Source organism: Cucurbita pepo, unplaced genomic scaffold (assembly GCF_057944985.1).
Source record: "Cucurbita pepo subsp. pepo isolate OVF unplaced genomic scaffold, ASM5794498v1 scafford_27, whole genome shotgun sequence".
Classification (NCBI taxonomy): Eukaryota; Viridiplantae; Streptophyta; class Magnoliopsida; order Cucurbitales; family Cucurbitaceae; genus Cucurbita; species Cucurbita pepo.
Genome location: NW_028257932.1, coordinates 156,669 through 169,444, shown reverse-complemented (window position 1 = coordinate 169,444; position 12,776 = coordinate 156,669). Strand labels below are relative to the sequence as shown.

Below are 12,776 nucleotides of genomic sequence, written 5' to 3'. Positions count from 1 at the left end.
TTGAAGGGTAAGGGGTATTCCCCAATGCATGAACACACAATAATGCATGAAGTCCCAACATTTTTTCATTTTCATTATCATTTAATACAACCCCGTTCCGTACATCCCATATTATTTTTCATATCACTTATCATATCTTTCATGCATACGCTGGGGTTGTATTTCATGCTAGTTCGTCGTTTGGCATGCCAATCATATCATATCATTCAAATTACATAAGTGTGTCACAATCATAACATTTCGTGCTTCCAAGCATAATAATTTTCATCATATACGTATCATGCCATAACATATCGCATCACAATATTCATATTATAAACATGTCAATTTTATCACATATCTTACCATAACATATTGTCTTTATATCATATCACAATATATATACATCCATCATTCACATGTCGTATCATAATCATATCATATCGTAAACACTTTGTGGTCATATCGTCCCCTAACTTATCATAGCCTTAACATTCTTATACATATCACAGTCATGTCGTTACATGAACGTACCCTCACGTTATCGTTCTATCAATCTATCATAATCCTATCTTTTTCTACCCATAACCTAACTATATTCTTTTATCAACCTCTCATATCCGTAGTACTTCTAGATGTAACCTAACCTTCACGTTTCATGAACAAATCTTACTTCTATCGATTCACAAATAATTCACACATATTAGTATATATGACATGTGCAGAACCACGAGCATGTGTCAACATCAAATATAACCATATCAATAGTAAGGTCAGTTACCTGGTTAACTTAAGTTGTTGTCACGAATATATCCTTAATGAAGGTTCGATTCTATCCCTTGAAATCCAAGTCAACCTATTTGAGCCCATGACATCAGTTTCAAGTTTGAACCCTCTCAAATTACTTCTCTAATTTAAATTGGTCCATATACTTTTATTAAAAATCTTATTTTCTATGATTTTGTATAAAAAAATTGACAGAGTTATTTCAAGTTATTTTGTGTCTGTATTTACTTTTCTTTCTATATTTAGTTTAAGTTTTTTAATACTGGAATCTTTCTTCTTTTTTTTATTTATTTGTATTTACTCTCTAGACTTTTAATTTTGTTCACATGTATTCCAAATTTGTAGTGGATCACTATTTTCAAATCTTTCGTGTTTTCTTTTGTTTGACATAATTTACTAGAATTGTATAAATGATTAATATTTAGCTTCTAAGTCAAACCTAAACCATTGTAATGACCATATCTATCTTCACGTAAATCTCTCTGTTTGCCAACGGTGACTTTCTAACTCAAAGCTAAACCATTTTGGGTACACTGCAAAGCCTATGATATCTTTGTTCACTCGAAATGGAGTAGACTAGTCAAACCGTGGTAGGACGAAGGTGGCTCTTCAAAAAAGACATGACCACAGGTTACATTGGATCACCACCATATGATACCCTTGATTATCTTTTTAAAAAAGTTCAAAAGTATTCTTATGTATATGAATGAATTTGGTAACACCATTTTAAAAATACTCAAGAATAAGATTGAAAATAAATTGTCTATTTGAATATTGAATTGTATTATATTCATATTGGGAAATGTTCATAAATGAGAGAGTTCTAGACAAAATTGAAGAGAAAAGTGATTTAAGAATATTTTTGAAGTTTTTTTTTCTTTTTAAAATTATGAGTATTAACGAAACGTTTGAAAGTTGAATTGTATTTTCAAACAAGATATTAACGGTTTCATCTCACTAACAATAAACTTATTTATTTATTTTTTTTATTTATTTGAAAAGTAAAAGATATATTTCAAATTTTTTTTTTTTTTTTTTGAAAGAATATTGATGAAACCATTCGAGGTTCTAAGGATATTTTGTTTAAACATTAAAATTTATAATTATTAACTATTTTTGGATCATGGACATCATGGACAACTTGTTGTTGTGGTGTAGTGGTTATCACGTTAGTCTTACACACTAAAGGTCCCTAGTTCAATCTTGGGCAACAACATGCTTCTTTGCTTGGAATGTTGGAATCTTGGGCAACAACAAAATCTTTTTTTGGTTAGTTTTGAAGGAAGGAATCACGGTTAGTTTTTGCACGACCTCATTAGTAACTTGGGAAAACTACTCTTCGTTTAAAATGGTTCGCTATACCAAATTCTATGACATTGATGCCGATGGGAAACATTTTTGTTCATCCAAGACTCATACTCTGAGAAATTTGTGTAACGCTCACTATATAGAACTTTAAGTTCAATTAAGAGTTTGTCCGGTTACTCCCTTTAGAATTTATTTAGACCATTACAAACTAGTTTAAGAACCTTCTCGAAGATCTAGTTCATTAAATTATACAAGTTGTGGGTATTAATGAGTTAAAAGACCTCACAGTCACTCATAACTACCACATTGAAACTTAAAAGAAAATCTTTGAAACATTATCTTTCTTCAACTCGTATACTTAAGAGAACTTTCTTCAACTCCTATCTCTTGACTTTTGTTACCTTAATTTGTTCCTTATATTTAATAAATAAATGCACGAGGCTTCATGCATTTCCCGTGACATAGTCTTAATATTTGCATCCAAAGCTTCATGTGTTCAGTGCAATACAATTTACATACCTATGTCCAAGGATTCACGGGTTCCTTGTGACATAGTTTAAGTACCTACACCTAGGTGTTCATACGTTTCCTACGACGTAGTCATTGTCGTAAGACCATATTGCACTACTCATCGGGAGGTCTTTAAAATATCTCGGGTTCTCGTTCAAGAGTTTTTTTGTTAAGTCTTGAAATACAACTAAGGAAAAATTCTTAACAAGTACACCCTAATCCATATGAGTCATAAATATTTTTCTACATGCATAAATCTTTCCTATGTATCTTGTCACTTGGTACTCATAAAAACCTTGATTTCTTATCAAGTGTCTTGAGGGGTAGTTACATACTTTCTCTCTTAGCTCATATCCCTAAGTTGTTATAATCTCCTTAAAATCTTTCATACTTACCCTTATATTGTAAACGAGTCTCATAAATTTTCGTAGTATTTTGAGTATTTAAGATCTTGAAAACATCTTAGAATTCTTATAGGGATATTTTGGTTATTTACCACTGCAAATCTTGGTTTAAATCCTCAACATATTTTAATGGCCATGTAACATAAGTCTCATTCAATTAAATGTCATTTAGGGGTCACTTTACTCCTAAGCCAGCTATATATAATTATAGGGGAATTTTAGTCATTTTACACGTACCCTTGGTTTAGCCTTTTATCATAATCTAATTATTATCAAATTTCATACATAACCTTATCATATCATATTGAGTCTTCTCCTAAAATTTCATGAAAAATAGAATCCATTTAGTATGATTGTGGTTTAGGCGCATTGAAATCAACATTCATGTGGACATTAATGTTGGAGAACTTAAATACTTACCTCAATTTCAATTTTCTCACTTTTTTCTAGATTACTTGCTTTCTTCGGACAACAAGATCAATAGTTTAATCAGTTTCCTTCATTACATTGTCCTCCAAGTCAATTTTTTTTAAGCCTAGCTAAAGGTCCAATGATGCACTTTTTTGTCCATACGTCTTCAAGGTCTCATTTTAACATTTTTTCATTCGTTATATGAAAAGGCAACACAACCAAATCACTCTTAAATCATTGTGACTCTTCCCAAATCACTCTTAAATCATTCCTAAATTTAAGATATCTTAAAAATCTCAAACTCCAATCCATGTTTATAAATATTTATAAAACTTTGACCATGATCATAATATCTCATCCACAATGTGGCTCCATTGTAACTTTAAAAATTTTCAATTAATGTTAGGCAGGGTGGTTTTGTACATCTCACAACTTCCTGAGCTTAGCTCACATTAAAGTCATTTATGTCATTCATAAATGAGTTTAGGTATACAATGTTTCAACTTTTACTGTTTTAGCTTTTTTTTTTTTTTTTTTCACCCATACTTAAATTTCATATTTACATACTTCATAGTGACGAAATTTCCTTTCGACACTACCACTTTTAATATCTGTAGCAGACTATAAGATGCTGTCATCTATCAAATTTTTTTGTTCGTTTTCTTTTGAATCTATTTAATCGTCAGTATATGTTGATACATTTTTCCCATCTCTATGGTCATAACACTGCGTATTTTAACTATGTTCAAGACATCTGACATAAAATACTAAACTCTAGCTCCATTCATGGTACAAACCTTACTAATCTAAACACTATCAATATATTAATTAACATTCATATTCCATGCTGGGTAAATCATACCAATTCTGTATTAAAATAAACATATAACTAAGTCAACAATAATACAGTCAATGGTGTCAAAATTTAATTAGGAGTTATAGTTGATAATGACCAAGCAGTAACAACATATGAAATCAACAACATTTCCTTTTCTTATCTTATCCATGACATATGTGATGATGATCGGGGGGCATAAGATGTGGGACCATGGAACATGTCAAGCCTATCTCGTACGCTAGTCTATAGAATCTATAACCTAGAATTCTGATACCAACTGTAACAACCCTAGATGTCTACTAACCTAAAGTCGCTATCGTCATCACAATTTACTCTCTTATGCGGAAATAAATCTTTAAAACTTTATCATAAAACACTGTCATGGACTTGCGTGTTTGAAAATATATTTAAAACAACATAACCACATATTGAATAGAAAAAATAAACATTAAAAGTAAAAACACCGTGTACTAACCTAAAGTCTAAGAAATGAAATACCGTTATCCTATGCATGTGCCATGGTCTTTACTTGTGATGTCGTCGTCAGCTCTACAGGGGTGTCTTGTCTTTACCTGTAATAGAAGTGGCACACGACTTGAGTATTTTAGGAAATACTCAATAAGTGACTCCACTATTAGGGTCACGGAATGCAAACACATGCAACTCATGCTTAGGGACCTATCATTAAAACCATCGTAGGGGTGGCTTCCAGTCTGGATAAAATTGGATGTGCGTGCAAGTGTGAGTCTTCAGGCGGTTCGCACGCCCCCTAGACCCATCATAGTCGAGCTGGTTGTCCATAGCCAGACGTCCGGAGGTCAGCAAATCCCGAGTGTCTTGCGAGGCATGATCATGATCATCGCAACATTATGTTAGAAATAATGATCATTTTCTTGTCTCATGACGTACGCATTTGTACCATCGTAAAAGGAGACATTCCCTGATGCATCTAAAAAACTCCTTCCATTTTCCTTCATATCATATCATTTTTCAACATTGTCTTTAAGACATGTATCGGGGTTGAATACCGTATCATTCCTATCATACATCATATTATGTCGTACCATGCACATAACATGTCCTTCAACATATTATATCATAGAAATATCATATCATAGACATATCACATCATATCATAATGCATGTCTCATCATGTATTACATCGCCGAACGTATTACACCATAACATAAATCACATCATCAGCACATCACATGTAATAGCCCTAGATTTTTACTAACCTAAAGTCACTACCATCATCATAGTCTATGCTCTTGTGTGGAAGAAACATTTAAAACATCATCGTGAAACATAATCTTTATCTTAAAACATTACTTCAACTTAAAACACTGTCATGGACTTACGAGTTTGAAAACATATTTAAAACTAGATAAGAACAATAATAAATAAAGCAAGTAAAAATTCTAATGAAAAACATCCTATACTAGTCAAAGTCTAAGAAAAGAAAATATTACTATCCTATGCATGTGGCATGGTCTCTGATTGCAATGTCGTCGTCAACGGTACATGGGTGTCTTGCCTTTACCTAAAGTAGAAATAGCACATGACTCGAGTATTTTAAGAAATACTAAGTAAGTGACCCCACTGATGGGGTCAAAGAATGCAAACATGTCTAACTAATCATCTAGGACCTATCGTTAAAACGGTCATGGGGTGTCCTCCAATTTAGACAACAATGGATGTGTAGTACTTCCCTACACACAACTCACACGTGCGAGCTAGATCCCAGGCAGTTCACACACCTAGACTAGCCTACAACGTAGATCTTGTAGACTTGATGTGTTCCATGGTTCAATCATTGATGCTCTGTCACCATTATATACACAATGCATGAGATTAAAAAAGGAAAATGTCATGATGATATTTATTGTGATTGGCTCTATGTTTTAAATGTTATGTAGCATGAAAATTGACGAGCTTTAATTATATTATATATTGCAGCATGATGCTTGATTTAATTTCGCTATTATATGCTTGCAATGTTGTATGAATTTTTTATGTGTACTATGATATTGTATTGTTAGTAAATGATAGACTTAAATAGAATTATCTTGGTTTTTAGAACCATGTCACCTAGAGGATGTGGAAGATGAAGAAAAGGAAGGGGAGGACCCCCTATTAGATGTAGAGGAAGAGGTGAGGCTAAAGAGAGCTCACCTCGAGAAGGATTAGTAACTAGGAAGGATGCAGCTGCATTGCCTCAAGTTGTACCGCCACAAGCTGCACCACCTCTAGCAGCACCAGTGACTGGAATAGACTCTATTACTAGTTTGATGCGGGAGTCGTTTTAGGTCATGATGCATGCCATAATGATCACCCAACAATCCAACACTTGCAATCTACTAGAGTAGCGAACTGGCTACGAGACTTCAAGCGGTATGATTCGCACCCATTCACTAGTACTACGAGAGATCCAACAGAAGTTTAGATGTGGATTTCGTCCATGGAAATCATATTTATGTCAATGGAATGTCTGAACAACCAGAAGGTACCTGGTGCGTCATTTATGCTGCAAAAGAACGCGTAAGTATGGTGGACGGACAATTAGGATAATATTAATCCAAGAGGGGGAATCATGGCGTGAGATCAATTTAAGGAGGCTTTCCTAAAGAAGTATTATCCCAAAGTGGTGTGTCTTAAGAAACAGTAGAAATTCATCAATCTGACTCAGGGTGGACACTCAGTGGACAAATATGACAGAGAACTTATGAGATTAAAAAGGTTTACACCGACATTGATGGATAATGAACAAAAGATGACATATAATTTTTTTTTTTTTTTTTTGGGCCTAGCCTTGTAGGTCTGCCACATGGTGGAAGCCATAAACCCAAAGATGTATGAGGAGGCACTAAGAATGGCAAAAATCCCTGAAAAAGTCTCAAGAGGAAAGACATCGAGAACCAGCGGTCATTATCGGAAGGAAGCGATCATATGAGCCTAGAGGGACAGACTATCGACCATCAACGCGAAGGCCTTTATACGCTGATAGGCGTCCTGCCCAACATTTACACAGATGCCAGGGATAAAGAGAGGGGTCAGAAACATGAGAAGCTTCGATGCCACTAATGCGGAAAACAACACTGAGGTAAATGTATGGCTGGCTCAAGGATATGCTCAGATGTGGTCGTGAACATCAAACGACCAAATACTATATTGGGAAGGGTACCAAGAGTCCAATAGAACCACCTAGAGGTTTAGGAAGTGGCGAGCGAACTGTGCCAACCCGCTTGCAAGCAAAGGAGTATGCATCCACCAGTGGGGATGCTGGAACATTTGACACCATGGTGACAGGTACGCTATCTATACTAAGTCACTACATATTAACGTTATTTGATTCTAGTTCTACGCATTCCTTTATATCCATGCCTTTTGTTAGTCAAAGAGAATTCACAGTAGAACCCTTATTGCATGTATTATATGTTAGTACCCTAGTGGGAGTAGATCTAGTTACTGAGAATAGGATAAAAGACGGACAAGTAATAATGGCTGGACAAATCATAAGCGTAGACTTGAAAGTAGTGAGTATGACAGATTTTGATGTCATATTAGGAATATTTTGGTTAGCGGAGAACTATGCAAGTATAGATTACCACAAGAAGAAAGTGGTTTTTTCGCCACCAACTAGACCAAACTTTAAGTTGAAAGGAACCTGCACGAGAGTCACCCCAAAGATAGTGTCGATGATGAAAGCCAAACGCTTGGTACAACAAGGATGATGGGCTATACTAACATGCGCAGTGGACGTAAAAGGAAAAGAGAAAACAATGGATACGACATCCATAGTAAACGAATTCTCAAGTGTCTTCCTAGAGGATTTACCAGGAGTTTCTCCTTCACGAGCTGTAGACATCGGATAGAACTCAAACCAGGAACTAGACCTATCTCTAAAGCACTATACCACATGGCTCCAACGAAATTAAAGGAACTAAATTTACAACTACAAGATCTACTATAAAAGGGTTTAATTCGACCTAGTTTATCTTGTTGGTGTGTGCTGGTGTTGCTTGTGAAAAAGAAAGACATGTCCATGCGCCTATGTATTAACTATAGGGAGTAAAACAAGAGAACAAGCGCCTATGTATTAACTATAGGAAGTAAAACAAGAGAACAATAAAGAACAACTACCCACTCCCTCGCATCGAGGATTTATTCTACTAGCTCCGAGAGGCGACAGTATTTTCCAAGATAGACCTTCGATCAAGCTATCATCAGATTAAGATTAAGGAATGAGATGTATCGAAAACAACCTTTGAACAAGATATGGCCACTACGAGTTTGTAGTGATGTAATTTGGCCTCACCAACGCACCAGTCGTGTTCATGAAATTAATAAACCATGTATTCAAGGAATGTCTAAACATGTTTGTTATGATGTTTATAAACAACATTCTAATATACTTGAAAACGGATCAAGAACACTAGGAACACCTCCGAAAAGTCTTAACTATCTTAAGGTGGAACAAGTTGTACGCCAAATTTTCCAAATGTGCATTTTGGCTACGAAAAGTCCCAATCTTAGAACACGTAGTGTCTAAAAATGGGATTTAAGTGACTCCACTATGATAGAAGTCGTCACTAAATGGGAACATCCAACTACGGTTACAGAGGTATGAAGCTTCCTGGGGTTAGCAGGCTACTATCGAAAATTTGTCCGAGACTTCACTAGAATAGCCTCGCCTCTTACACATTTTACAAGGAAGGACATACCTTTTATATGCAATGACGCATATGAGGCCAGCTTCCAAGACCTAAAATAAAGACTAGTGTCAACTCCAATGCTCATGTGATCATAAAGCTCGGAGGGATACGTAATCTACAACGATGCATCTAAAAAAAGATTAGGGTGCGTGTTGATGCAACATTGTAAGGTTGTTGCTTATGCATCACGCCAATTGAAAGAATATGAGAAAAACTATCCTACGCACAACCTAGAATCGGCCGCAGTAGTATTCGCAATATAGATATGGTGACACTCCCTGTATGGAGAAAAGACCCAAATTTACACGGACCACCAATAGCCTAAAATACTTCTTCACCCAAAAAAAATTTCGTTGGTTGGAATTAATGAGGACTACGATATAAATATCCAGTACCACCCTGGAAAGGCAAACGTAGTCAGAGATGCCCTAAGTTATAAAACGGCACACTCGTTTGTCCTCATCACTGGAGAGTTAAAAGTACAAGCCATATTAGTTTATTCTAAAAGTTTTAGTTGCTATTTTTAGGTTTTAGTAATTATGAATATCTGGTCATTACTGTGGTCTTTTGCCCATCTTTTGCATGATATTCTGTTTTGGGTGAGGATTTTGTTTTTCTCTTCTATCAATCATTGTAGGCCTCATAAATATAGTGTTTTTTTCACCTAATAAAGGACTTAATTTCATTCCTTTGCAAACTTATCTTCTAATGCTACATTAAATTTATCATTTAGCATCAGAGCGCCTGGTCTCTTCCAGCTGCAGCCAAAGATGACTACCGAAGGCAACTTTGTTCAACCAGTAATTCAAAATTTGTTGGTCACTACGATCATTAGAGCATGTTAATGGAGAAATTTCTTCGCTCTAAAGAATATTGGCAAGTAGTTGAGTCTTAGATTTCTGGTGTAGAATATAGATGATCTTAAATAAAAATAAAATAAATTTATGTTTCTCCAGAATAAAAAAGACTCATAAAATAAAATTATGAAATAAAATAAAATAAAATTATTATGAAATTAAAAAAAATAAAATAAATTTATGTTTCTCGAGAATTAAAAATAATTATAAAATTAAATAAAAATAAAATAAATTAATGGGTATATAATTGTATCCTACCCAACATAAGAATATTTTATTATTTTTGTTTTTTTAAATAGCACATGTATTATATTTTTATTGGTCAATTTATGCCTAATAAAAATCATTTTAACTTGAGACGTAGATTTATATAATATTTGTTAGTAAGTTATGAAATATAGCAACCTTTCAAGGCTGAGGAAGTCAAAATTGCTCTTGTGCAAATTCACCGGTCAAACGCTTTCGAATCAAATAGACGTGGTTTTATATTTTGTAAGAATCGACCGTTGAAATACATGCCTAAAGTGTAATGACCCTAGATTTCTATTAGCCTAAAGTCACTACCATCAATGTAACATATTCTCTTGTGCGAGAATAAACATTTAAAACTTCATCATAAAACACTTCCATTGACTTACATGTTTGAAATTTAAAACAACATAACAAAATTAAATAAAACATTAAAATTAAAAATACCTTATACTAATCTAAAGTCTAAAAAATGAAATACCATTGTCCTGTGCATGTGTCACGGTCTTTACTTGCTATGCCCTCAACAACCGTATAAGGGTGTCTTGCATTTACCTGAAATAGAAGTAGCACACGACTTGGGGTATTTTAAGAAATACTTCGTAAGTGACCCCACTATTGGGGTCAAGGAATGCAAACACATGCTACTATGATTGGGGACCTATTGTTAAAATCATCATGGAGGTGGCCTCCAGTCCAGACAGAATTGGATGTGTAGTACTTCCCTACACATGATCCACACGTGCGAGTGTTAATCCACAGGTAGCTTGCACCCCCTGGAACCATCAGAGTTGGGCTATTGTCCGTAGTCGGACGTCTAGAGGTTAGCACACCCCCCCGAGTATCATGCAAGGCATGATCGTTATCATCGTCAACATAGTGTACGCGTCGGTGAACACACAATATACATGAGGTCCCTATGATTTTCATCTTTAAATCATTCTTATGACACAACCCTATACATTATTCATACATCACCATAGGTAACATGCATGCATTGGCCTTCATACGTTCATCATCATTAACATCAATTAGTGTTGTATCTTAGAAAAGTCATCGTCATAATGCATCATGGTATTTAATACATGCACATCATCTTAATATGGAATATCATCATATTAAGTCATGTCATCATCATGTTATCATGCATCATATCATCGTCATGTCATCATCTCATATCATCATATACATCATCATATCATCATATAACAACATCACACTATTATATAACAACATCATCATATAGCATCGTCACATTATCATACAACATCATTATATCATCACATAACATAAAGCATAAATGACACGTGCAAATGCCACTAGGCACGTGTCATCATAAATGAGGCAAGTCCTCCAACCGAGCCGATAGTAAGACAACTTGGTTGGTCTTAGCCAAAGTTCTATCAATCTCCAAATTTGCTTGCTTTTGTCCTTCGAATTCATTCTCAATTATGTCGAGACTTCAGCTATTTTGAATATTCACTTAATTGTCTCTGAAAAAATCGAATCTCATATTTTCAGTGTTTTTAAATTGAGTTTGGTAGTAAAACTTAAAATAAAAAAATATGTCAATATTATTTAATGATGTTGAGGACATACAATCCCAATATTGTTTGTTATAATATTATTTTCCTACAACAATTTAAAAACAGTTTAAGCATTTTTTATTTTTTTCTTTATTTTTTATTTTTTATGTTTTTTTTTTACCAATTTTAATGGATTCTTACTTTTTCTTTTCTAAAATGGTTGCGCCTCCAACACTTTAATTGTTATGGTATTTAATTTCCAACAAAGATCTAAATAATTATAACCAAATTAATACCTTTCAATAAAATAAAAAGAAGATTAAAATATGAATAATGACTTCCTTAAGAACGTCTCTCCTTCTAAGAGAACTAAACCTTTTGGTTTTCTGTTTGTTTGTTAAGGAAGGAATTACTCATACTTGGTAGGAGAAGTATTTTAGGGGAAGTATTTTAGGGAGAAGTTGTGAGAGGTTAATGGAAAGTAAAAAACCCCTTACAATTTTTTTCTTATTTTTTATTTTATTATTATTATTATTATTATTATTATTTTTATGGTTGTTACATCATATACCTCTAAAAAAAATTGTCCTCGAAAGCGTTTTAATCTCGAAATAACTTTGGTCCTTGTCTATCTGGAAAGGTTTATGGTCTGGAATGTGCATTAAGTCGGTCATGTATCTACGAAGCATGAATATGTGACATATGTTATATAAGGTAAAGAGGGACTGTGGTAGGGGAACCTATATGTTAGTAGTGTTAATGGCACGACCCGATTTTCGAGGCTTCGAAAAACCGAATCGTGACTAAAAAGATGAAATCGAAAACAAACAAAAAGAAAATAAAAGAAAAGAAATGCAAAGTAAAAGGATAAAAATACTTTGAATTAAAACAAAAGAGAGAAATTTTGTTTGTTAATTATTACAAAAGAAAATGCAAATATAAAATGAAATACAAAAAACTCCAAAAGACCGAAAAGGGACTGACGCTCCGGAACGACCCCCTCTGTGACTGTACAGCTCTCAAACGCTCCTCTACCTCGACCAGCAGCCAGCGAACACCTGAGAAAAATAAAGGAGAACGGGATGAGTATAAAAATTATACTCAGTAAGCCACCTACTTGTAGGCTCTCTTCGCATCTTAATTTAACAGAAACTCAGTTCTAGGACATCGGGTTCTAACCTTAGTCTCTTGGG

General features: G+C 34.2%; 1 non-coding gene across 1 annotated transcript; it reads left to right on the top strand.

The window, feature by feature from the left end:
• Nucleotides 1-1,908: 1,908 nt before the first annotated feature.
• On the top strand, nucleotides 1,909-1,981 carry TRNAV-UAC (transfer RNA valine (anticodon UAC)). The gene has a single exon. It is a non-coding gene; the product is annotated as a tRNA-Val (tRNA).
• The last annotated feature ends 10,795 nt before the right edge of the window (nucleotides 1,982-12,776 follow it).